The sequence below is a fragment of the Lygodium microphyllum genome, chromosome 2 (genome assembly GCF_053477565.2).
Source record: "Lygodium microphyllum isolate KBCC chromosome 2, Lygodium_microphyllum_v1.1.10, whole genome shotgun sequence".
Classification (NCBI taxonomy): Eukaryota; Viridiplantae; Streptophyta; class Polypodiopsida; order Schizaeales; family Lygodiaceae; genus Lygodium; species Lygodium microphyllum.
Window position 1 is genome coordinate 50,366,729 of NC_141136.1, and position 27,151 is coordinate 50,393,879.

Genomic DNA, 27,151 nt, shown 5'->3' on the forward strand with positions numbered 1-27,151 from the left:
TTATTGGTTACTCTCTGCAGCAAAAAGGGTATAGATGCTATAACCCTTCTACTCGTAAGTTTACAGTGAGCAGAGATGTTGTTTTTGATGAGATGAGTAGCTGGTATAAACCAGTAAATGTGATTGATGATGTAGATGCACAAAATGGTAATGCTGCACAGAATTCACAGCAGCAGTCACAAAATATTAGTGGACCTGGAGCGTCCTCTAGCAGTGGTTCACATTCTTCGCCATGGACAGGCAGATTGAGATCAGGAGAATCTTCTCAAAGTAATGCAGATACTGGTATGCAGGTATCACGAAAAGGAAAAGAGAAGGTTGATCAGCCCATGTTTGATGTGAATGCAGGTCACTCTTATGTGGATGGTGAATCCAGTGGCTCAGAACAGAGCATTGATGATGAGTTGGGTATTCCTTCTATTGTTACACCTGGAGTAAGGAAGACCAGGGATGTTTTGAGAGCACCTGGGAGTGACCCCACTTTGCGCAGGTCTACCAGAGTTAGGTATCCTGTGGATAGGCTGAAATATGATGGATTTACAGCCATTCACTATGCATTTATGGTCAAGGTGATACAGGAACCAGAACCCACTTCTTTTGAGCAAGCCATGGGAAAAGAAAAATGGGAGAAATCCATGGATGAAGAAATGGATGCCTTGGAAGCAAATGCTACATGGGAATTGGTACCTTTGCCTAAAGGTAAGAATGCAATTGGCTGTAAGTGGGTTTATAAGGTGAAGCACAATGCAGATGGTTCTGTGAACAGATACAAGGCAAGATTAGTAGTCAAGGGGTATGCACAAACATATGGCATTGACTATGAAGAAACATTCAGTCCGGTTGCAAGGATGGCAACCGTAAGAGCAGTCATTGCTATGGCTGCATCAAAGGGATGGTCTTTACATCAGATGGATGTAAAGAATGCCTTCTTGCATGGTGATTTGCAAGAAGAGGTCTATATGGAGCAGCCACCAGGTTATGTGCATGCTGTTCATCCTGAGTTTGTTTGCAAGTTGAAGAAAGCCTTGTATGGCTTGAAGCAAGCACCTAGAGCATGGTCTGACAAGATAGGGCAGTATCTTGTCACTATTGGCTTTCAGATTTCCAAGGCAGATTTCTCACTTTATGTGAGAAAGACAGAGAAAGGTATTATGCTGCTTGTCATTTATGTTGATGATTTGATTATGACAGGTGACAGTGATGAAGATATCCTTCATGTGAAAATGCTATTGAAGCAGAAGTTTGAGATGAAGGATTTGGGAGAGCTGCGTTATTTCTTGGGCATTGAGGTGATTAGATCACCAAGTGGGATACAGCTCTTGCAGAGGCAGTATGGATTGGACATGCTGTCTAAATATGGGATGACAGGCTGTAAGCCTATTTCAGTTCCTTTGGAGCAGAATGTGAAGCTGAGCGCAGACGCAGGTGAGCTTCTGGAAGACCCTACTATGTACAGACACATAGTAGGAAGCTTGATTTATATGACTATTACCAGGCCAGATTTGAGTTATGCTGTTGGATTGGTAAGTCAGTTTATGCAGGCTCCAAGGAAATCGCATTTGGATGCGGCTAGACGCATACTCAGGTATGTGAAGTCCACATTGCAGTATGGACTATTTTATGAGACTGGGGTACAGATACAGTTGCATGGATACACTGATGCTGATTGGGCTGGTAGTATTTCTGATAGAAGATCTACCAGTGGATATGTGTTCTCTTTTGGGAGTGTTGCAGTCACTTGGAGCAGCAAGAAATAGCCTACAGTTGCCTTGTCGAGCACAGAGGCTGAGTACAGGGGTGCAGCAATGGCTGCATGTGAGGTAGCTTGGTTGCATAAGCTACTTTATGATATACATCAGCCTACAGATGGGCCAGTTGTCATTTATTGTGACAACATGAGTAGTATACACTTGGCAAATAACCCAGTCTATCATGCTAGAACAAAGCACATTGAGGTGCATTATCACTATGTGCGGGAGAGGGTTTTACTAGGTCTTATTGATCTAGTTTATGTCAGCACAGAGGATCAGGTAGCTGACATATTTACGAAGGCATTGGGCGCAGAGAAGCTGCGCAAGTTTAGAGACCTGCTTGCTGTGCAGGAATTGGGATTGAGCTCGAGGGGGAGTGTTGAGATATCGAGCTCCACTCGTGATACGCCAGGGTGACCATTGTGTATTTATGTCACCGACTTGTCAGTTGCAGACGGGGTTGGTACACCGCCCATGAATAATAGCTACATGATAGCTATCCTTATCTACTCTAGTTCGTGGCTTGGTTAGTATGCCACCTTAGTTAGTTGAGTTTGGTTTGAGACCCATATATAGGGTTCTTCTATTTCTTTGTATGAGTGTTCTTTTGGCTTACACAACTAAGAAGAGAAAAACTGTTTTCAGCCTCCACCCTTGTGTGTCTTCCCCCATTGTGCAAGCAAGAAAGCTCCAAGTGAGACTCCTTCCTTCTCTCCCACAATCTTGACAACGCACCTGAGTAATGTAATCCCTAACGTCCTCCTTCTCCCTTTGACTGATATTCATTAATCTAACAATGAGGTTGTCCGAATACCCTGCCTCTGAGAACCTTTTGATAAAGAGGCCCTTGAGGCGAGCGAAGTTTGTATGTTCTGCATCATCTAGACTAGAGTACGAGGTCCTCCCCTTGTCGCCTAAACACAGGCTGAAGGCTTGGGCTCTCTGCGCAACGTCAGTAAGACTGTTTGCCTCACATACTTGCTCGAACTTCTCCATGAAGCTATACGGGTCACTGCTAGGTTCGTATCGAGCTAGTTGTTTCGCTACTATAGGGATTCTAGCCTGCCCTTTAGCCCCTTACGTGACTCCCAATCCTGACAGTAGCATGGTGGCTAGGGCAGTAGCACTTTGCTCCACGGATGTATTGTCCATGAGCCACTTTGCTACCAGTTCGCTCAACGTCATGCCAGCCTCTGTTGCCCGTTCCCTCTCTACATTCGGTCCGGACTTGGCTGCCCCTGCTAGGTCTAGCACTCTTCTAGCCTCGTACATATCCACGTCCTACTGCAGCCTTCTAGCCCTTTGCTCATGGTTGTAGGCAATTATGCCTTCCAATGCTCTCTTCATAGCTCTTCTCTCTTCTTCCAGGTTAGCCACCACTTCTTCTGTAGGTCTACCTTGGATCTCAGTTCTGGTGAGTAGATCGTAGTCGTGGACCAACTCTTGGACCAAAGTTGGAAATTCTCCTAGGTCTAATTGGTCTTCCCCTTGATTGCCTCTTGATCCCGACATTGTTTCTGTTTCCAGCTCCACGAGGTCATCGATGAATCCAATCAGCTCCAGTAGCTTCCACTCCTCTATCTTGTTGCTTCCCGTGTCCTTGTGTTTTCTCCAGGCACTACTAGTGGGGTGCTCAGGCACCTGTCTAAGTCTTGGGGTCTCCTCCTACTAGTGGGTTCCTTAATGTTATTAGGTATCCAAATGTGTTCCTTGTTATTTGAAAGCAGCGTCGATCCTTACTCGCACGTTGTGCTTAGTACTTTCGTGGAGCTTGGTGCGAAAACAGGCTCTTCTCTTTTCTTGTTGTGCAGGTTTAGTGGAGCACAAAAGTGAAATGCGGATGCAAAAAGAGTTTAATGCAAACTCCACCTTGTTTCTACCCACGTTCTTAGTCTAATTTGAGTTTCCCACTCGGTTCCCGGCTATTCTATGGTCTTTCCACACCCTGAGTTCGATTAATCTCCGAGGTTCTAACGACCAACTTGGGTTCTGGGGGTGTTCAGGGTTGCATCCTGGGGTCAGGTTTGTGGTCAGGTCAGCAAAAGATCCTTATCTTTGTGTTCTGGCAAGATGATCCGATTCTGGGAATCGGACCGTGGTGGTCCGACTCTGGAAATCGGACCGGTGCGGTCCTACTCTAACAGTCGGAAGATGTTGGTCCGATTCTGGACTAGTCCGAGTCGGACAGGGGTGGGTCAGATTCCTTCGATCGGGCGAGGTGTCTGATCGGACAGGCTGGTCCGAGCGGACAGTTGAGTGTCGGATTATAAGGGGCAATCCGAGTGCCACCTGGCACGTTTGATGGGGCTGGTCCGATCGTGGCAATCGTACTAGACTCGTCCGACTCACTCGCAATCGGACGGTTCGATTTTGGGAGTCGGACGGTCCGACTCCAGAACTCGGGTGGTCCGATTCTGGGAATCGGACCACTGCGAGTTGGTCTGACTGCGTCGGCGGTGGGCGCGATTCCAGCGCGTTTGAATCCTCCCTACTGTCTTCTGCACTCAATCATCACAAAGCATCCCATAACCGATCAGAGCGCTACTGGAACTCACTGGACTCACCTGAAGTGGCACGAATCGAATGCGCCTAGAATCGGGGTTTGCGTTTCCTCGTCCTGTGAACCAGAAGCTCTCTCTCTCTCTCTCTCTCACAACAAAGCCAACTAAGAAAATGAGGTCTGTCCTGGCCTCCCAGGCCTCTTAAGGTTCTTTCCCAGCACTGCAAAACCTTATAGCCAATTCCCTGTCCCTGGTTCACCTAGAAGCTTGAGTCTGGTCCCCTGTTTTCCTGTTTCCAGCAGCAGCCAGAACCTTTGTTTTATCTGGTTTTACCCTAATCTAACCTCCATCTAGTGCAGCCAATATGAAAAACAGAAATGCAGAACAGTAGTCCTAATCTAATGCTTCCAACAAACCAAAATACTTACATGTTCCTCAGATTAAAACCTCCTAAGTCTCCTAGTTATCTCGAGCACTAGTTCAGGCTGCAAACCCTACTTCCATGCTCGATCTGCTGCGTGCGGCACTCAAAGCTCAAATCCGTTGGTCCCGGCAACGGAACCAAAATGTGGGAGCTCTTCGAGCTCTACCCTGAGACCTACGGACCACTTATTACTCAAGTGTTTCGAACTGAGCAACCATGGCTACCTCTCACATAGCCGTTGCGATATGCCTACCTTGTGGGTGTAGTGAGCTTACCTTGATGCTCGATCGAGTACCTTCCTCTTTCTTGCACCCCTGCAGCTCCAGGATCCTTGAGGCGAGCTCAAGCAACCTCAATCCCTCTCCCATGAGCTTCATCCTCCATAGCCACGTTCAAGACCGGAGGAGAGAAGAGGGGAGGAGAAGATGAAGAGGGAGAATGGGGAGCTTCTTCTCCAAGTTCCCTTGCCCTCCCATGATCACTCCCTCACACACTCTCACGCTCTCAGTCCCTCTCACAAGCACAAGCAAGGAGGCACGAAGGTGAGAAACAGGAGGAGAAGAAGAAGGCGCTGTTTGCCACACACGAGGATGCTCTTCTCATTTACCTTTTAACTTTATATACATGCCCTCAATTTCCATGGGCAGTTGTCCCCCTTTTTTACATGGCCGGCCATTAGCCTAGGCCCTTTTTCCCATTGTCCCTCTATCTTCCTAGATTCCTTTCCACCGCCCGTCTACATTTACAAATTGCACGGGTGAGAGCCCGGCGCTTTTTTACAAGATTTCAGGGTGCGCCTTTATATTTTAAAATGCGCCTTTCCCCTTTTGTATTTGCCTTGGACCTTTAAGGTTGCCCTTGCACTTTTGGCCTTTTCTCCTATTCCTACTTCAGTCAGGCTACTTCTTTTTGTTTTTTCCGCCTTTGCTCTGTGTCTTTCCCGCTTTCTTTTGCTTTCTTCGTGTTGGGGTTAACATTAACCCCCCTCCTAGATGAGTGCCAGTCCCATGGCACTATGGCAGGAAGTAGTGGGATAAAGGATGCTAGTGGTAGGTGTGACTAGTGGTTGGAGGACACTGAGGCTTATGAATGAGAGGTGATGGGGTTTGATGACGATGCCCAAGAGAGATTCCAGCGTGATTTAGGCTTGCTGACAATTGCGGCATCTGTCTCACCGTTCTGGCGCCCCTCTAGAACTGGTCGTCGTTTGAGTATCCGAAACGTTTGAAACAAGAAGCAGTCCCTTAGGAAGATGGTATTGGAGGGATTTATTCTGGAGAAACCCTCCGAACACTGTTTGTCATGAAAAGCCGTGGCATGGGCTGAAAAACCCTTGTCTGGGAGGAGAGGATCTTCGGTTTTGAGGTGAAAATCTTCAGGCTTGTGGTGCTAATAAGCGATCCGTAGATCTTGAGGTAGTGGACATGGGTCATCGGACGGTGAGGTTCCAAGATCTATGCCAATGGCAGCCCATCAGTGGGCGGATGGTTGTCAACATGAAATCTGTGGAGCTACTGAAACCTTCGCAGCGAAGCTCCTGAAGTTGCAGTAACGGGGTCATGTCAGACTTCTGGAAAAATTCCTTGTCATTGGAGGATGTAGTAGACGATCGCCCTCAACCAAGCAGCCCATTCTGAAAACATGAACATAACCTGCAAGAAAAGTCATGCACTTCCTAGGGGGTGTGTCTATCTCACTGTGCAGTGCATGGTGCCCGTGCGAGTGGAACTGGGAGATGGGTCTAACCTTGGGCAAGCCCTTGGTAATGTCCCACACTTGAGGACCCAGTTTGTGCGGCTTTTGAGGTGCGATGTGAAACTCAGGGTGACAGGTCTGAAAGTCCTGCCCTTGATGTGCCCTGAGTGTGAAGTGGGGGAGGGGCTAGAGAGGACTCTAGATGCAGTGAGTATGGTGCACCACAATAGTGAACGAAGGCAGCAAGCACTTTTCTTCTTCTTCTTCTTCTTCTTCTTCTTTTTTTGGTGAATGAGAGAGAGGACATTGGGCGATGCATGGGGCACCTATTTACTCACGGGGTGGTCATAAGCATTGTGATAAAAATGTGCGACTTTGTAGGTATTCCTTAATACCGGCTCTAGCTCTTAGAGGAGTGGTGGACAAAAAGGGGTGATTACACCTTGCAAAACGGGTGTCACTCATATTTTCTAATAGTTCTAAGCAGAAGGCCAGGAGGAGAGTAGCGCGCATCATCAACCTCGCCATGGCTCTACTATTTATTCCTAGGTTAAGATAAAAAAAGAGTGGAGGGAGATGGGCTTCCTCTACGGCAGGTTTCTGGAGTAGTAAGAATTTGAGAAGTCGGAGGTAATTACAAGTGGTTAAGAATGCTGGATCGGGGCAGGAAGAGAAATCTACAAGGAAACGATTTATGGAGGGAAGTATATCTTCTGCCCTAAATGCTAAGCACTCCTCTGGGCTTCTAGCATTTATATTATAGATTCTCGGGAAGTCAAAATCCCCATGCAAATCTCTGTTGTAATCCACTCCATGCCTACGGGGGTAGGGCATGTAGATAGGATCATTGCGCTCTTCGGGGAGGGAGCTACAAAATGCGGTCCAGGCATCAAAATTGGTGTCCCAAATCCTCCTCCGTCATTTTGGCTGTGCCTGGTAGCCTTGGACGGATTTGGGAACCAGACCGACCTTGTCTTCCCAGTATTCTCGTGGCTCTTGCCTCCACCTGGTTACTATTATGCTTCTCTCTTCCATCCATTTGTTTGCGAGTTCGTTAGCCAGATCTTTGATCTTAGCTACGACTCCTAGAGGTAGGGCCCAGTCCAGGGATCGTGGAAAAGCGAATGAGAGCTCGAATGGCCTCTTATGTAGCTCTCTCTGGTGCCATATGACCAACTCCTAGGGCCAATCTACAGGATGCGTATCATTTCGCAGTGGCATGGGCTCCTCAGGAAGTTGTCGTGGAAGTATGCGCGCTCGGCGTTGGGCCTCTTCTGCTAACTCTTGCCTCCTTCTCCTTGCTGCAATTATGCGTTCAGGTAGCTCGGCGTTGGCAGGTTCCTCCTGTAGGATCTCTGGTTGAGGCGGACTCGGCATCCTTTGCAGCTCGTCTTCCTCATCTTGCTCGAAGTCCGGCCCCTCTTCGGCATTTCGTGCTACCACAGGAGGAACGACTAGTGGTGGTGGCGGCGGCTGCTCTTGCTCCTGAAAACCTAACTCTTGGAGCTCCGCAGTGGAAAGGCATGTACAGCGTAGGTAGTAAAACTATTGCTCTTTAGTTATTCCTGTAGTTGTTGGAAGCTCCCGCTCTTGAAGGCCGTATCGTAGCGCCCGGGTGCTTAGTTCCAACTTTCTTTTTACATGTTCCACTGTATCATCGCCCTCGGCTTGCGTCACGTGGAGCACCATGTTGAGAAAGGCCTGTTCCTGGGTCTTAGTCGTTATCTCTGCAGCCTCAACCCTAGCCTCGGCCAGCATTCTTTCACACTCTGCCACTGCGCCGTTCTGTTAAATCCCTCACCCTGTCAAAGTTCTTTCTTTCCCACTCCACGACTCTCTCCTCCATCTTTTGCCTTTGTTCCTCTAGCTGGCCCGCCAAGGTGGTTATTACCTGTTGCTGCTCATTTGAATAGAGCCATAGCTGGTTTCTTTCGTTTAGTTTTCGAGCGAGCTGCTCTTCAGCGATCCCTCTTGCTTGATCAACAATGCTGAGCCTGTGGTGTGCTTCGGTCAGGATTTTTGATTTCTCTTGGACCAACTGTTCTAGACTCTGGATTTCAGCACAGAGCAGCCTCTTCTGATTAAAGATCATGGCCGTGAGGGCTTCCACTTCCTCTTGGGAGGTCTCCAGCGCGTCTTGCAGTCTCTGCACTTCATCCTGTAGTCGTTTGGCTTCAGAGACCCCCGACCCTTCATTTTTTAGGAATTCAATTTCCCTGATTAGCCTGTCCTATTCCTCTTGCTCGTGCCATGACTGGGGCTCCGCTGCATATTCTTGTGGAACAATGGCTTCGCCTTCCTGAACCTCCCGGTAGAGCTGTTCCACTTGGGCCACCCTTTGCTGGAGATCACTATATTGCTGCATCAGAAGTTTTATGTTCCTTTGTTCCGCTACCAGGCTCTGCTCCTCATCCTCCAGCCTTTGCCTAAGGTGGCTTTCATTGGTTTGGGCTTGTTTCGTTTTCTCTTCTAGCTGGTCTCGCAGGGCCTTCATCTCTCTCCGTCTGTCAGCTTCTTGCCTTGAGACCTCTAGCCTGAGGGCTGCTGACGTCTCCTTTTCTTTCTCTAGTTCCAGCAGCGCCACCTTCTTTTCTTCTTTTGCCTTGTCCAGTTGCGTTAGTAACTCGGCCATATATGCATCATAGTCTGCGGCAGGTATGGGAGTATTAGGCGTGGTGGTCGATGCGTCCAGCCTCTGTCGTTTGGGATCTTGCCGAGACTCTGCATCTGCGGGGCAGCGGGCCTTTTCAATCGAGTTTCAGGGGCAATTTCGGCCACCCTACTTACAAGCATCTGCATCATGGTCATGAGATGTGCCGCATCGAGAGGAGGCGTGGGGTGTGCAGCAGTGGTGGTCATGATTTCGGCTGTTGTTGGCACAAAGGAGGGAGGAAGTGGATGTAGGAGGGACTTGCCCTTGCCTACGACCCACTGGTGCTACCTCCACACTTGCACTGGCTTCGGTTTTATGGCCGGGGCTTGCGGGTTCGAGTTCTTTGTCCCCATGGGTCTCTTCCACCGACCTTCGAGTGGCTTCTGCCAGTTCGGCCAGTTCCTGGAGTCGCTGCTTCTCAGCCTCTTCCTCTGCCCTCATTTTCCTGTCCGCTTCCACCTTCTTCGACTCCTCTCCTATTCTGGCGAACTCCTCCTCCTCTTTCCTCCTCCTTTCTTCCTCAGCCCTTCGAGACTCTTTCTTAGCCTATTTGATGTCAGCCCGTTCTTCCTTGCTTAATTTCTCTTTTTTCTCCTTCTGTTTCCTATCACTTTTGCTTTGTTCTGCGGGTTTGGTTGCTCGCGGAGGTGGCACTTCCTGCTCTCCCTCGTCGCTCACTGTTCTCTTGCTCGATATCCCTCCGCCATGGTGAGCTGAGCTTTGATGCGCCGCTTCCTCCTCCATGACGCCCTCATTCTTTATTGCTTCGTCTGTGATGGCTGTCAGGATTTCCCCATATCTGATTGTAGCCGCTTTCGACGCCGGTTTCTTCCTTGCGGAACGCGCTGTTGAGGCAGGGGACTCTCCTTCTGCTGGTGCTTCTGCGGGAGTGAGGAGGGCAACTGAACTTTGAATGGTCTTCTGTATGAATCCATTCCAGTCTATTTCTTTAGGGGTTCCTGCTACTATGCTTTCCAACAGTGGGACCCCGATCTGTTCATCAGCGCATTGTAACGCTGGCCCGAGAAGAGGGTATGGATCATTTTTGCTTGTAGTTCCACCACTGGGTCCAGGATATCAGCCAAGCTGATTCCATCCACAGTAGGCACCGCTTCTTTCTTGACTCCCAGCATGGTGTAAACGTCTCGCCTCGGCCTTCTCTCTTTCTTTGGCACAAGCCCCAGGGCCTTTTCTACAATCGTTGCATTGAGGGGCACTTCGATTCTCCTTTCTTGCTCCCATGTCCTTACTGTGACGGTGCCACAGTTCCTGCTTTTGTCGAAATTCCTCAGGAAATCCGCGCACATGCTGTAGTCCACCGCATGTCCCACCTTCTCCACGTACTTGTGGAGATGGCATCTGTCCACTAAGTCATTGATAGTGGGTTCCTCCATGATGGCTTCGTCCAGATTCAGTGTGTGCTTGAAAGTGAAGTGACTGAATCCGGGCGTCTCGATGGCGATGCCGAATTTGGTCATTTCCTCTTCTGAGAATGGTAGTTTGCCTCCTTTGTCTTGTCCTGCCATGGCGGTGACCTATCAACACACCATGCCAACATTTAATGCCTAGCAATCGGTGCATTTCTAATTAGAACTAAGTTTAAGAGAAGAATAGATGGGCTTAAAGTGGGTGCACTTGCTTAGAGGTTTGACCATTGCTATTGTTTTATTCTGCAACATTCCTCCATAGAAACTTTCTTAATTAACAATCTGCTAGCTAGATAACATAACTTTTCATCCTTGCTCTGCTCTTGGGCGTGCTCCCCCCTCTGTCAGGAATATTGCAAAGAATCCTTCCTAGGATTAGCACAGGAAGGATGAGGGAAGCACTTGTTCGCGTGGGTTGACTTACCTATCCAATAGCCAATCGTAGAAATTTGTATTGTATTCGAGTTGGGCATGACAATCCAGAGTGGATGGTTGGATGGAGACTTGGGAAATGTAGGTCAAAACATCGTGGAAGAGATCTCCAGTATTGAGGGGACTAGCAACATGTAATTCTTCTTGGGTGAGGAATTGGTCAATGTAGGGGTGGGCGAGCACATGGTCATCCAAATGCTGATTACGGGTGATGGCCAAGACCCTAAACGAGATAGGTGCTACGTATGTGGGGTCATATTCGATAGTTTTGATTGCCCTGCGTTGCTCAGCATTGGTCATTATGCGATGACCTTTTTTCTCCCATTGGATCCTTAGCATAAACCACTGCTGCAAGAATGTGGAAGGTGAGCTTGCCATCTACGTGAGCTCTTGCAGCTCCTGTTCAGGAGCAGAATGCGGAGGCTTGAGATAAGAGGTAATAAGCCTTCTGAGTGTAGCCTGATCCGTCGAGATTTCATCATTTGCTATCAGTTCGGCAGCAATTTTGGGAACTTTAGTGGTCATAAGTTTGTATTCCTCCCAAGTGCATGGTAGTGCACGAACCGCCGAAGCAAGCATTTCGTCAAGAAGACCTAGGTCTAGCCTCTCGTAGCTTCTAGCAAATGTAGTGAAAGTTTCATCTAACATTTTAATGCAGGCTATTAGATCGTCCCCAGAAGTTGCAGCAAGGTCCTTAGCCAAAGAGAGGAAAGGTCGTATTGCGTATGAAGGTTTAAGACCCTCTGATGGGGCTGGTGCAAGTGGACTAGATAATTGTGACTTCCTCATCGGTGTCACGGGTTGGGCCTCGCACTGGGAAGCCCTTTGAGATGCTGTAGGAAGCTCTAGAGGCACAGGGGTTGTACTTGGTTCTGAGTTAGCAGTAATTTTTGTTTGTAAGTTCTCAGGATTAGGTAGGTTTAGGACCTGGGGCATTTACTTTGGTCGATAGATGAGCTGAGGCTTGTTAGCCACCGCTGGCCCTAGCCTGTTAATTGTGTTCTGGGTGCCACTGGTGTAACCCTCTCTTGTTAGGAATAGATTGATTGTAGATGAGCTTCTTAGCAGGCCATTTTTAGGCACCCAAATCCAGGGATTGCCCTCGTAGTATCCTTGTGCTTGCAAGAGGTCTTTGGGAATCCAAAGCGGTATGGTTGTGCATCTGCAGCGGTAGTGCCTAGACTGCCTCTTGGGTCGGGACGGTTGATACTTTGGACGTTTAGGGTCACACCTGGGTGGTTTACCCTAATGTGGTTTTTGCCATTTTGGCACCCATAGAAACTTGGACTCTTTGGCCTTGTGAGCGCTCCTGGTGGCCATGGGTCTGGGATTGAGAACTCGGCATGAGGCCGTGGTTTCCATTTGTTTAAACCCGGGTTGAAGCTTGGTCGTGGGGGTTTCTATCGGCGGCTTCATAAAAGTGGGGGAGTTAGGGCAGCCCTTGCTAAAAGTCGTCACTATGCGCACATTGCCAATGGCAAGATGTATGTGATTTAGGTTGTAATCCACATTGCAATTGGTTTGTTTCTTGAAAGTGCGACCTAACAGCGATACATTACCAGCGTCCTTGGTGCCAGGCAACACATGGAAGAAGGCCGGTAAACTTTCAGACTCGATGGAAACGACCACCTTGCATTTCCCTAGGAGTGGGTAAGCGGTGCTCCCAAACGGGGTGAGTTGAGCGTTAGTGGGCTGTAGTTGCGGTTGACTAATGCGTGTCCAATGGTCATGTGTTAGGATGTTGTAGTCAGCACCTTCATCAATCAAGGCGTCAAAAGAATACACCGCTCCTGTTGCAACTGTAATCCGCAGGTATGCCGGTGCCACTACTTCTTCATCCTGATCTGTAAGGTTAGTTACAGTAGCCATGCGGATGTTCAGTGGGGTTCTAACATGGGCAGCTCATGTAATGGATGTGAAGGAGGATAGTACTTCTTAATGTGGCTGCCATTAAAAAAGCCTATTCCCTCACCATCAAGTGTCCTTTTACCGAGTACATGCTTTTACCGAGTACATCTTCTGTTTATGTCCTTTTACCGAGTACAGCAGAACAAGGTCCCCTTGTTCGAAGTCTCTCTGCATGACATGCTTGTCAAACTACATCTTTCGTCGAGCCTTTTTGCAAATCAGAGAGTGAGTGGCGAGGAGTCGGGTCTCTGTTAAGCGCTTAAGTTCTACTAAGCGGTTGGTCCAAGCCTCTCTGCCCTCCCAACGTTCCTGGACTGCTAGCCTCAAACTGGGGATGAAGAATTCTACGAGCAGAATGGCTTCAATTCCGTAAGTCAACCTAAAGGGCGTCTGTCCTACAGCCGTTTTATAATCAGTGCGATAGGCCCACAAAGCCGCCATTAGCTTGTTATCCCAGTCACTTCTCAAAGTAGACACGACTTTTGTAAGCACATTGACTAGAATTTTGTTTGTGGATTCGGCTTGGCCATTGGCTTGAGGGTAATAGGGAGAGGACTTCCGGTGAATTATTAGGAAGGTAGAGAGCAAGTGGGCAATTACTTCATTAATGAAGTGTGTGCCTTGGTCGCTTACAAGTTCGATTGGACAACCGAACCATGAAATGACCTGCTCCCACAGGAACTTAGCAGTGGCCCGAGCATCATTCTTCCTCGTGGCCCGTGCCTCTGTCCATTTCGTTACATAGTCGGTTGCCACAATGATGTATCGAGCTTGGGAATATTGTGCTGCAGGACTGACAGGCCCAATAAAATTGATGCCCCATTTTTCAAAGGGTTGTCGGGCTATGACAGGGCTCAGCTCCATCTTGTCCTTTTGCACAGGCACTCTGGTCCTTTGGTACTCATCGCAATGCTTTACAAATTTAGCTGCATCGCGGAATAGGGTGGGCCACCATAGCTGGGATTGTAGCACCTTTCGGGCTGTTGTGTCCCCACTAAAGTGTCCTCCAGCGATTTCGCCATGTGCTTTGTTTAATGCGTCGTGCATCTCGTGCTCACACACGCATCTGCGCAATAAATCGTCTTGTCCCAACCTGTAGAGTTGGCCAGCCTATCAGCTGATAGGGCTGAATTTTCAGGATAAGTCTCTTCAGCCAGGCCTTCTCAATGGGTCACTCTGTAGTCCATTTTCTAGCACTTGCACTATGTCATCAGCCCAATAAGGCGTCAGATCAGCTCTAAACAATTCTCGTTCACCAGACAAGTTAAAAAGATGGCCATCCGATAAATCATCAGGCACGCCTTGTCTAGCGGCTTCTCCTGTGGGTATGCGGGACATGTGGTCGGCCATGTAGTGCTGCTTTCCTTTGCGTACAACCATAGAGAAGTCAAACTCCAATAAAAGGAGTAACCATCTAGCTATGCACCCTGTAGCGCAAGGCTTGTTCACAAGATACAGTAGGGCTTGATGGTCAACGAAGAAGACAAAGGGAGTGGCCAACATGTAATGCCTAAATTTCTTCACCGCAAACACCATGGCCAACCCCTCCCTTTCTGTCGTGGAATAGTTCATCTCGGTTTCTGTAAGCTGCCTGCTGGCAAACTCACCGGGTAATCCAAATTATGCTCACCAGGCTGGCATAGCACGGCTCCAATAGCGAACTTAGAGGCGTCTATTTGCACATGGAACGTTACATTCCAGTCTGGGGCTCGCAAGATTGGTGCAGTCGTAAGAGCCTTTTTCAATTCTTCATATGCGCGCTGGCAGTCCTCTATCCACTCAAACACTATCAATAGCTTGTACAAAGGTCTAGCTATTAATGCATAATTTAGCACAAATCGTCGATAATATCCAGTGTGTCCCAAGAAGCACTGAACTCCCTTGTAATTGTCAGGTGGCGGTAGGTCAACAATGACTCTGACTTTGGAAAAGTCAGTGGCAATGTCGTTCCTTGATACTACATGCCCCAACATGCATCCGTGTTTTACCCAGAATTGGCACTTTAAGGGGTTTAGCGAGAGGTGGTACAGCCTACACCTTTCAAAGACAGCTCGCAATTTCTTCAAGTGTTCATCCCAACTAGAGTGTAAACATAGGTCATCTACGAACACTTCCAGTTCGTGCCTAAGCATGTCCTTAAAGATGGTGCACATTAGGCACTGGAAAGTTGCGGGTGCATTCATTAGCCCAAAAGGCATGACAATGTAGGAAAATACGCCCCATTCCATGGCAAAGGCAGTCTTGTGCATGTCGTCGGGGTGCAGTTGTACCTGATTGTAGCCCGAGAAGCCATCCAGAAAACTGTAGGCTTCATTCCCTGCTACCCTCTCCAACATGTGCTTGTTATAAGGTAAAGGATAATTATCCCTTTTCGTAGCGGCGTTCACTTTCTTGTAGTTGACGCACACTCGGATTTTTCCATTTTTCTTCACGACAATCACGATAATCACACACCTGTTTCCTGATTGTCCTAGGCGGAAGCCATTAACGGGCATTGCCAACATGCCATCGGTGCCCTTGGGGCTCTTCGGAGTTGAAACTTTCAGTAGTGAGGATATGCCCATCCCACTACATGCTATGACGCGAGCTTAAACGAAACAAGTAGGCATCTCCTTACCAGGGCCAAGCAACCTTGATGCAACCTCAATAGGGAAGAAAAGCCGGAGGAGACGGAAAAAGAGTACTGATGCGAAGATAACCCTTAAAATCGAGGAAACGACTACGCTGGTGACGGGAAAGAGGGTCACAAACGCAGAGGCAGAGACCTCGGCTCCAAAGACAGCAGAGCTAGGGAGTGCCAAGGTAGGAGAATATCCCCATCCCAAACGACAACTCGAAGCTATAGCCAAGGTCAAGGAGTGGGTCAAGGACGCCCAAAAGCACCTTGAAGATGCTGAACCCATATTGGAAGACCCTATGGACGACTTCTCCAGTGTTAACACACCAGTCTCACCCTCAAAACCACCGGTTGGGAACATGCATGCACCCCTAAAGGTGGCTCAGCAGCAAGGCCGGGGGGAAGCTTACCAAGGCAGACAGGATGCATGGCCTAGAACTGCCAGCCTCAGAGGAAGACAAGGGTCCAATAGCCTCCTCACAACTTTGTTGTCCGCCCCAATAACTCTAAGCCTGGAGGATCTGCTTAGGAAAAATCACTCCTTGTGGCAGGAGTTAAAAGACTCAATCGAGGGACACACAGAACTGGTGGGCACTAATCCGCAAGATCACGACGCAGTTACACAGATCCCAAGTCTAACTCTACACACAGATCCTAAGTCTTTGTACATCAATGCTTTTTGGGAGGGCACTGAAATGCATGCAGTTTTGCCCGTCCTAGCCTTAGGGGACATGACTCGGAAGGGAATTGTAGACACAGGTGCCAGTGTTAGTGTGCTAAACCATGCGGTCCTAGAGGCATGGGGAAACCCTCCCGTAGAGACTGCTAGATTCAACATCACGCTAGCAAACAGCATGAAGGTAAGACCATTTGGGGTCTTAAAGAATTGGCCAGTAAAGATTGTCGGTGTGCAATTCTCGGTAAACTTTATTGTCATGAAGGGAGTGGATTACGACATACTATTAGGCCGACCTTGGATGAGGAATGCACGAGTCATAGAGGATTGGAGCAATGGATTGATTTTCCTAGGGAATAGAACTAGTGCAGTGAGGGTAGAGATGGACATTTGGACGACGACGTCTGTTGACCTGGCTGCCATCTCAGCCATGCTAAAAGGCAATACTCAACTGACCAAGCCCTATGGATCGCTAGCTAGATATTGTTGAGATATCGAGCTCCACTCGTGATACGCCAGGGTGACCGTTGTATATTTATGTCACCGACTTGTCAGTTGCAGACGCGGTTGGTACACCGCCCATGAATAATAGCTACATGAGAGCTATCCTTATCTACTCTAGTTCGTGGCTCAGTTAGTATGCCACCTTAGTTAGTTGAGTTTGGTTTGAGACCCATATATAGGGTTCTTCTATTTCTTTGTACTTGAGTTCTTTTGGCTTACACAACTAAGAAGAGGAAAAACTGTTTTCAGCCTCCACCCTTGTGTGTCTTCCCCCATTGTGCAAGCAAGAAAGCTTCAAGCGAGACTCCTTCCTTCTCTCCCACAATCTTGACATGGTATCAGAGCCTTGTTCGTGGTAAGGAGCTCAAGAAAGCAAGCCAAGCTCACGGTGGTCTGGTAAGAGGAGCAATGTTGCTTTCATTTCCTGTTTTGGGAGCAGATCTTTGCAGGTAGCACAGCCGGAAATTGCAGGAGTGCATTGTCTCAGGTTGAGACGCCCTTCGCGGTGAAGCAAGAGGGCAGTATATGCTGCGGGAGAGGGCTTTAGCCCTTGGCGACCCTGTTTTTTTGATTTGAGGCCATTTCGGGGCCTGTTTTGCAGACGGAAGTTTTCTGCACGCACTCAGGAAAAGGCTCAGTTTTATGCTGTGCGACCACTGTTCTACAGGTCGGTGAAAAGTTACTGTAGAAATTGCATCGTATGCTTGTGCGCAGAGACATTGGGAGTTTCAGAATCATCCTTGGTTCCTGTTTATGCAAAATCGTCACTAGGAAGTGACTGTGTGGTCAAATACCACTTTCGCCAGTTTTGCAGATTTGCCCTTGTGAGGGTGAAGCTGTGTTTTTTGCAGTGACAGAATTTCTTGCAGTATTCTGTAATGGCGTCTGATTCTCTTTCACAGATTGTCACTGAAAAGCTTGACAAGAACAACTTCCAGGCATGGAAGTTTAGAATGACGAATTTCCTTATGGGAAAAGGATATTGGGAATTTGTTGCAGGAAATGAAGAAGAACCAGTTCTTCCTGATGTTCCCAATCAACAACAAATGCAGGCATTTAAAACATGGCATGAGAGAGCCAGGAAAGTTATGTATTGGCTGTCTATCAGTATTTCAGACTCTATGATTGTGCATATTCAGGATGCAAGTACGCCAAAGGAGGCATGGGATACTTTGTCAAAAATGTATAGCACAAATACGCAAGCCAGGAAAATGCAGCTCAAGCAAGAGTTGCATAATGTGCAAAGAGAAAGTATGAGCATCAACGACTACCACATGAAGGTGAAGAAGATTGCAGATGCACTTGCTTCCATTGGGTCGCCAGTGGAAGATGATGATTTAGTTTCCGTGACCTTGAATGGTCTAGGAAAGGATTATGCACAGTTTCGGACATCCATTTCAGTTCGTGAAAGATTTCCTGATTTTGAGGAGTTGATTGCTCTTCTAATTTCTGAGGAACAGAGAAATGGTGGTGCATCTTCTTCAGGAGGAACTTCAAAAGAAGCTGTCTTCTACTCAAATGCTGGAAGAGGTAGAGGCAGAGGTAGAGGAGGCCGATTTGGAGGCCGTGGCAGAAATCAGAATATGCAGCAAACTCAAGAAAACCAGTCCTATGGAGGAGGACGTGGTAACTCTAGAGGCAGGGGGAGCCAAAGAGGTCGTGGTGGATGGCAAAGAGGCCAAAATGCAAACAGTAATGTTGAATGCTACTACTGTGGTAAAATGGGTCATATGGCTAAAGACTGCTATAAAAAGCAGAATGACATCATGAATGGAAAACTGCAACAAGGGAATTATGCATCTTCTAGTAGACAGGGTGATGACAGAAATGAGCATTTGTTCATGGTGCAGCACATGAACAATTCTATGACAAGTGCAGAAGAAAGCAATGATGTATGGTATGTTGACTCAGGTGCATCAAACCACATGACAGGTCATGCAGAATGGATGGAGGATGCAAGGAAAATGGAAAAACCAGGATTTGTGGAGACTGGTGATGATACTGCACATCCTATTGTGCAGATTGGAAAAATTCCCTTGTCTATGCAGGGTGGGAAAAAGAAATACCTGTCCGATGTATTTCATGTCCCGAATATCACCAAGAATCTGGTTTCAGTTGGTCAAATGGTTGAACAGGGCTTGCAGGTCAGATTTAATCCTCATGGATGCTTTGTTGAGGATATGAAAAATAAAGGTCGCTTGATAGCAAAAGGAAAGAAGAAGGGCAGAATGTTTACATTGGATGCAGACATGTCTGAATTGAGTGCAGCAATGTTTGCACATGGGACCGGTGTAGTTGCAGATATTGATATCTGGCATAAACGCATTGGTCATGTTAATGTACAGCGACTTAAATCAATGCAGGCCCAAAATATTGTTGCAGGATTGCCCAAATTCAAGGTTGCAGAAATGCATAAGGTATGTGAAGCCTGTCAGTTTGGAAAACAGGCAAGGAAACCATTTCCTAGACATGTTCAAGAGAGTGAGAAGCCATTGGAATTAATTCACTCTGATGTGTGGACAACTAAAGCTGCATCTCTTGGAGGCTGTCATTATTTTGTCAGTTTTATTGATGACTATAGCAGAAAAGTTTGGGTGTATTTTATGAAAAAGAAAAGTGAAGTTTTTGGGCATTTCAAAACTCTTAAAGCTATGGTTGAAAAAGAAACAGGCTTGCAGATAAAATGCCTAAGGTCAGATGGAGGGGGAGAGTACCTCTCAAATGAGTTTGCAAAGTTCTTGCAGGAGCATGGCATAAAGCAGCAATATTCATGCAGTTATACCCCACAACAAAATGGAATTGCAGAAAGGAAAAACAGGCATATTGGAGAGGTATCTCATGCCATGCTCAATGAAAAAGACTTGCCAGATTTTTATTGGGCTGAAGCAGTTGCTACAGCAGTCTACATAATGAACAGGAGTCCCACTGCAGCAATACATGGAATGACTCCAGAGGAGAGGTATACTGGTAGGAAACCAGATATTTCTCATTTGAAAATTTTTGGTTGCATTGCCTATGTACATGTGCCAGATGAGCTGAGATCCAAGTTGGATCCAAAAGCTGAGAAGTGCATCTTTATTGGTTACTCTCTGCAGCAAAAAGGGTATAGATGCTATAACCCTTCTACTCGTAAGTTTACAGTGAGCAGAGATGTTGTTTTTGATGAGATGAGTAGCTGGTATAAACCAGTAAATGTGATTGATGATGAAGATGCACAAAATGGTAATGCTACACAGAATTCACAGCAGCAGTCACAAAATATTAGTGGACCTGGAGCGTCCTCTAGCAGTGGTTCACATTCTTCGCCATGGACAGGCAGATTGAGATCAGGAGAATCTTCTCAAAGCAATGCAGATAGTGGTATGCAGGTATCACGAAAAGGAAAAGAGAAGGTTGATCAGCCCATGTTTGATGTGAATGCAGGTCACTCTTATGTGGATGGTGAATCCAGTGGCTCAGAACAGAGCATTGATGATGAGTTGGGTATTCCTTCTATTGTTACACCTGGAGTAAGGAAGACCAGGGATGTTTTGAGAGCACCTGGGAGTGAACCTACTTTGCGCAGGTCTACAAGAGCTAGGTATCCTGTGGATAGGCTGAAATATGATGGATTTACAGCCATTCACTATGCATATATGGTCAAAGTGATACAGGAACCAGAACCCACATCTTTTGAGCAAGCCATGGGAAAAGAAAAATGGGAGAAAGCCATGGATGAAGAAATGGATGCCTTGGAAGCAAATGCTACCTGGGAGTTAGTACCTTTGCCTAAAGGTAAGAATGCAATTGGCTGTAAGTGGGTTTATAAGGTGAAGCACAATGCTGATGGTTCTGTGAACAGATACAAGGCAAGATTAGTAGTCAAGGGGTATGCACAAACATATGGCATTGACTATGAAGAAACATTTAGTCCGGTTGCAAGGATGGCAACCGTAAGAGCAGTCATTGCTATGGCTGCATCAAAGGGATGGTCTTTACATCAGATGGATGTAAAGAATGCCTTCTTGCATGGTGATTTGCAAGAAGAGGTCTATATGGAGCAGCCACCAGGTTATGTGCATGCTGTTCATCCTGAGTTTGTTTGCAGGTTGAAGAAAGCCTTGTATGGCTTGAAGCAAGCACCTAGAGCATGGTCTGACAAGATAGGGCAGTATCTTGTCACTATTGGCTTTCAGATTTCCAAGGCAGATTTCTCACTTTATGTGAGAAAAACAGAGAAAGGTATTATGCTACTTGTCATTTATGTTGATGATTTGATTATGACAGGTGACAGTGATGAAGATATCCTTCATGTGAAAATGCTATTGAAGCAGAAGTTTGAGATGAAGGATTTGGGAGAGCTGCGTTATTTCTTGGGCATTGAGGTGATTAGATCACCAAGTGGGATACAGCTCTTGCAGAGGCAGTATGGATTGGACATGCTGTCCAAATATGGGATGACAGGCTGTAAGCCTATTTCAGTTCCTTTGGAGCAAAATGTGAAGCTGAGCACAGATGCAGGTGAGCTTCTAGAAGACCCTACTATGTACAGACGCATAGTAGGAAGTTTGATTTATATGACTATTACCAGGCCAGATTTGAGCTATGCTGTTGGATTGGTAAGTCAGTTTATGCAGGCTCCAAGGAAACCACATTTGGATATGGCTAGACGCATACTTAGGTATGTGAAGTCCACATTGCAGTATGGACTATTTTATGAGACTGGGGTTCAGATACAGTTGCATGGATACACTGATGCTGATTGGGCTGGTAGTATTTCTGATAGACGATCTACCAGTGGATATGTATTCTCTTTTGGGAGTGCTGCAGTCACTTGGAGCAGCAAGAAACAGCCTACAGTTGCCTTGTCGAGCACAGAGGCTGAGTACAGGGGTGCAGCAATGGCTGCATGTGAGGTAGCTTGGTTGCATAAGCTACTTTATGATATGCATCAGTCTACAGATGGGCCAGTTGTCATTTATTGTGACAACATGAGTAGTATACACTTGGCAAATAACCCAGTCTATCATGCTAGAACAAAGCACATTGAGGTGCATTATCACTATGTGCGAGAGAGGGTTTTACTAGGTCTTATTGATCTAGTTTATGTCAGCACAGAGGATCAGGTAGCTGACATATTCACGAAGGCATTGGGCGCAGAGAAGCTGCGCAAGTTCAGAGACCTGCTTGGTGTGCAGGAATTGGGATTGAGCTCGAGGGGGAGTGTTGAGATATCGAGCTCCACTCGTGATACGCCAGGGTGACCGTTGTATATTTATGTCACCGACTTGTCAGTTGCAGACGCGGTTGGTACACCGCCCATGAATAATAGCTACATGAGAGCTATCCTTATCTACTCTAGTTCGTGGCTCAGTTAGTATGCCACCTTAGTTAGTTGAGTTTGGTTTGAGACCCATATATAGGGTTCTTCTATTTCTTTGTACTTGAGTTCTTTTGGCTTACACAACTAAGAAGAGGAAAAACTGTTTTCAGCCTCCACCCTTGTGTGTCTTCCCCCATTGTGCAAGCAAGAAAGCTTCAAGCGAGACTCCTTCCTTCTCTCCCACAATCTTGACAGATATATTCCCTGCCGTGAGGATGAGAGGGATTGGATGCACGTGCTGGCAACCATTGACCTACCATTCTCGAATGAGGAAGGACCACCTCAGCAGGTTGCACCACAGTACCAACTGAAGAGCCAGTTGTGCCGCTTTGCATGATGGTAGGAAGCTCGCTCAACCCAGGCAAACCGGCCTCATCTCGCACCCCCAACAACAAACTAGAGCTTCAGGAGATCGTAGAGTATCTGTCCGATAAATTGAACGGCAATTTGGCCTTTAACTTAAAGCCTCTACGTGACCTTCTAGCTAAACCAGAATGGAAATGGAACAAAGTCCATGACCTGAACTTGTTATACAACTGGGCTTTAGTTACTGACGACAAGGAGTGTGAACAGGGAAGCTTAGGGGATGATGAGCAGTCAGAAGAACAAGACCTGGACGATGAGGAGTATGAGGACTGTCGCTCTATGGGAGAAGAGAGTGAAGAAGAGGTAGACACGATAGAGTACGACACGGAGGGAAAAGCGATAGAGCAAATCAGGGCAGACTTAAGGCCTAGGAAGGAAGGGCTCAGTCGAAATGAAAAAGGAGTCGTACTAATGGAGTGTGACAGATCCTGGCTGGAACAAATAGAAGCCGTAGATTACGGGCAAGCTGGAGTGGCACAACGGTGGGTAATCCCAGTGCTCAAGACAGATTCCCCTACCGAACTAAGACCCCCTGGGGAAACACCTTCCTCAAGTGAAGGATGCGAGTTCAACTCAGAGTCGGAAGTCAGTACTGAGAGTGATCCCGAGATACCACAACCATCTGAGGTCAAACGCACCAAGGGAGACTTGCCAGTCTACCTGAGGCGCAGGAGGCTAAAAGAGGAGGTCATGAAGCAAGTAATGGGCTCAGAAGCGGAAAGGTAGAGGAAACCACAGGATCTGCCCAAACGGTTTTTACAAAATTTAAAAAGGGTGACAGAGTGGTGGCCCTGCTAGGTGCAAAGAGAGAAGGTCAGACTAGTGAACCGATAGAGGGACCCGCCAAAGTCAAGGAGGTTAACTTGGCTGGAAAAGGCGAAAAACTAAGACCGGTATTCGTCACAGATGACTTGGCAGAAGAGGAAGAGACCAAACTTGTTGCGCTCCTGCAAGAGTACATCGACGTGTTTGCCTGGACACTAGATGAACTTAAGGGAGTCGACCCTAGGGTTGTGACCCATAACATCCCAATGATTCCAGATGCAGTGCCAACCAAACAACGACCTTACCCCATGAATCCTAAACACGCCCATGCAGTGAAGGAGGAGATTGACAAACTCATGAGGGCAGGTTTCATATATGAGATTGAGCACACGGGTCTCATGCAGCTCCCCATCTGAGCCATCCCTTGACTTATCATTCTCTTTGGGTATCGTCAAAGGTAGCTTGCATAGACAAAAAAGGATATTAGCATAATCAATATAAGGATTTACGTAAAGCACAATAACATAACTTTGAAAAAAAGTGTGCTACTTAAAACACATATACTAAAGTACCCTTAAAAGTGAATAATCAATGAATTGAGAAAGCAGATGCAAATACAACCCGACCTATGGCCCCATGTCAAGCTCTTGGCATAGCTCGCTTACACTAGATAGTGTATAGATAGGTCACCACAGAAAGAAGGGTCCACCAGGTCCTCCCCTTGTCGCCTAAACACAAGCTGAAGGCTTGGGCTCTCTGCGCAAGGTCAGTAAGACTGTTTGCCTCACATACTTGCTCGAACTGCTCCATGAAGCTATACGGGTCACTGCTAGGTTCATATCGAGCTAGTTATTTCGCTACTATAGGGATTCTAGCCTGCCCTTTAGCCCCTTGCGTGACTCCCAATCCTGACAGTAGCATGGTAGCTAGGGCAGTAGCACTTTGCTCCATGGATGTATTGTCCATGAGCCGCTTTGCCACCAGTTTGCTCAACGTCATGCCAGCCTCTGTTGCCCGTTCCCTCTCTACATTCGGTCCGGACTTGGCTGCTCCTGCTAGGTCTAGCACTCTTCTAGTCTCGTACATATCCACGTCCTGCCGCGGCCTTCTAGCCCTTTGCTCATGGTTGTAGGCAATTATGCCTTCCAATGCTCTCTTCATAGCTCTTCTCTCTTCTTCCAGGTTAGCCACCACTTCTTCTGCAGGTCTACCTTGGATCTCAGTTCTGGTGAGTAGATCATAGTCGTGGATTAACTCTTGGACCGAAGTTGGAAATTCTCCTAGGTCTAATTGGTCTTCCCCTTGATCGCCTCTTGATCCCGACATTGTTTCTGTTTCCAGCTCCATGAGGTTGTCGATGAATCCAATCAGCTCCGGTAGCTTCCACTCCTCTATCTTGTTGCTTCCTGTGTCCTTGTGTTTTCTCCAGGCACTACTAGTGGGGTGCTCAGGCACCTGTCTAAGTCTTGGGGTCTCCTCCTACTAGTGGGTTCCTTAATGTTATTAGGTATCCAAATGTGTTTCTTGTTATTTGAAAGCAGCGTCGATCCTTACTCGCACGTTGTGCTTAGTGCTTTCGTGGTGCTTGGTGCGAAAACAAGCTCTTCTCTTTTCTTGCTGTGCAGGTTTAGTGGAGCACAAAAGTGAAATGCCGATGCAAAAAGAGTTTAATGCAAACTCCACCTTGTTTCTACCCACGTTCTTAGTCTAATTTGAGTTTCCCACTCGGTTTCCGGCTATTCTATGGTCTTTCCGCACCCTGAGTTCGATTAATCTCCGAGGTTCTAATCACCAACTTGGGTTCTGGGGGTGTTCAGGGTTGCATCCTGGGGTCAGGTCTGTGGTCAGGTCAGCAAAAGATCCTTATCTTTGTGTTCTGGCAAGATGGTCCGATTCTGGGAATCGGACCGTGGTGGTCCGACTCTGAGAGTCGAACGGTCCGACTCTGGCAATCGGACCGGTGCGGTCCGACTCTAACAGTCGAACGATGTTGGTCCGATTCTGGACTGGTCTGAGTCGGACAGGGGTGGGTCTGATTCCTTCGATCGGGCAAGGTGTCTGATCGGACAGGCTGGTCCAAGCGGACAGTTGAGTGTCGGATTATAAGGGGCAGTCCGAGTGCCATGTGGCAAGTCCGATCGGGCTGGTCCGATCCTGGCAAACGGACTAGACTGGTCCGACTCACTCGTCCGATTTTGGGAGTTGGACGGTCCGACTCCAGAACTCGGGTGGTCCGATTCTGGGAATCGGACCACTGCGAGTTGGTCCGACTGCGTCGACGACGGGCGCAATTCTGGCGCGTTTGAATCCTCCCTACTGTCTTCTGCACTCAATCATCACAAAGCATCCCATAACCGATCAGAGCGCTACTGGAACTCATTGGACTCACCTGAAGTGGCACGAATCAAATGCGCCTGGAATCGGGGTTGCGTTTCCTCGTCTTGTGAACTAGAAGCTCTCTCTCTCTCTCTCTCACAACAAAGCCAACTAAGAAAATGAGGTCTGTCCTGGCCTCCCAGGCCTCTTAAGGTTCTTTCCCAGCACTGCAAAACCTTATAGCTAGTTCCATGTCCCTGGTTCACCCAGAAGCTTGAGTCTGGTCCCCTGTTTTCATGTTTCTAGCAGCAGCCAGAACCTTTGTTTTATTTGGTTTTACCCTAATCTAACCTCCATCTAGTGCAGCCAATATGGAAAACAAAAATGCAGAACAATAGTCCTAATCTAATGCTTCCAACAAACCCAAATACTTACCTGTTCCTCAGATTAAAACCTCCTAAGTCTCCTAGTTATCTCGAGCACTGGTTCAGGCTGCAAACCCTACTTCCATGCTCGATCTGCTGCGCGCGGCGCTCAAAGCTCGAATCCATTGGTCCTAGCAACGGAACCAAAATGTGGGAGCTCTTTGAGCTCTACCCTGAGACCTAGGACCACTTATTACTCAAGTGTTTCGAACTGAGCAGCCATGGCTACCTCTCACATAGCTGTCGCGCTACGCCTACCTTGTGGGTGTAGGGAGCTTACCTTGATGCTCGATTGAGTACCTTCCTCTTTCTTGCACCCCTGCAGCTCCACGATCCTTGAGGCGAGCTCAAGCAACCTCAATCCCTCTCCCATGAGCTTCATCCTCCATAGCCACGTTCAAGACCGGAGGAGAGAAGAGGGGAGGAGAAGATGAGGCAACAAAAGCATACTCATTAAAAAGATTTGAAGAAAAAAAGTGTAGGAAATGAAGGGGATGCAATGGCAGTGGAGAAGGAGAAGAGGAAGATGCAGGAGAGAAGAGCACACACAATGTAGGTGCTATCAAGAATGATATATGACAGCCTTGCAATGGCAGTGGAGAAGGAGAAGAGGAAGATGCGAGAGAGGAGTACACACAATGTAGGTGTTATCAAGAATGATATATGATAGCCTTATTGCACTATCTCATATATATGAATAAAGAATATGGGTGGTTACTATACACGGGCAAGCCCAAGGGCCTTTTACCCTAAAAACCTCCCACTAAAAGGCCAATGGGCCAGGGAGTGGAAAAACAAAGAAAAAAGAAAAAGAGACAAGGTGAGGAATCATGAAATCTCACCCAACGCTCAATCGGAAAGCGAGTTGTGCAATAAGTGGGAACCTCTGCAAAAGAAGAGTCAAGCATCCCCGAGTCCATGACATCGAGGAGACAAGTGATCCTGCAGCTCCATACAGTGGAGCAATCCAAGAATGCTTATCATGAAGCAAGCACAACTCATGAGTGCAAGGCTGTAATGCATAAGTATCAGAGTAGTGCATAGCATCAGCGTGATGCATGAAAGGTGAGAAGGATCGAAGCTTGCACTCGAGAGCTATGGCGGGAGAGCAAGAGCAAGAAAGAGAGAGACAAGAAATGGAAACTCCAACAGTCACAATGTGTGACCATGCCTTCCTTTATTCAAACTGTCACTAAAAGAATAAATAATAAATAACCAACTGCCAAGACAATGGAGCAAGCACTCCTCAAACATGTATCTGCATCCAGGTAAATCCAAGATCCGTAATCGAGGCATTAAGGTCCAAATAGCATCCAAGCTGCATAAGTG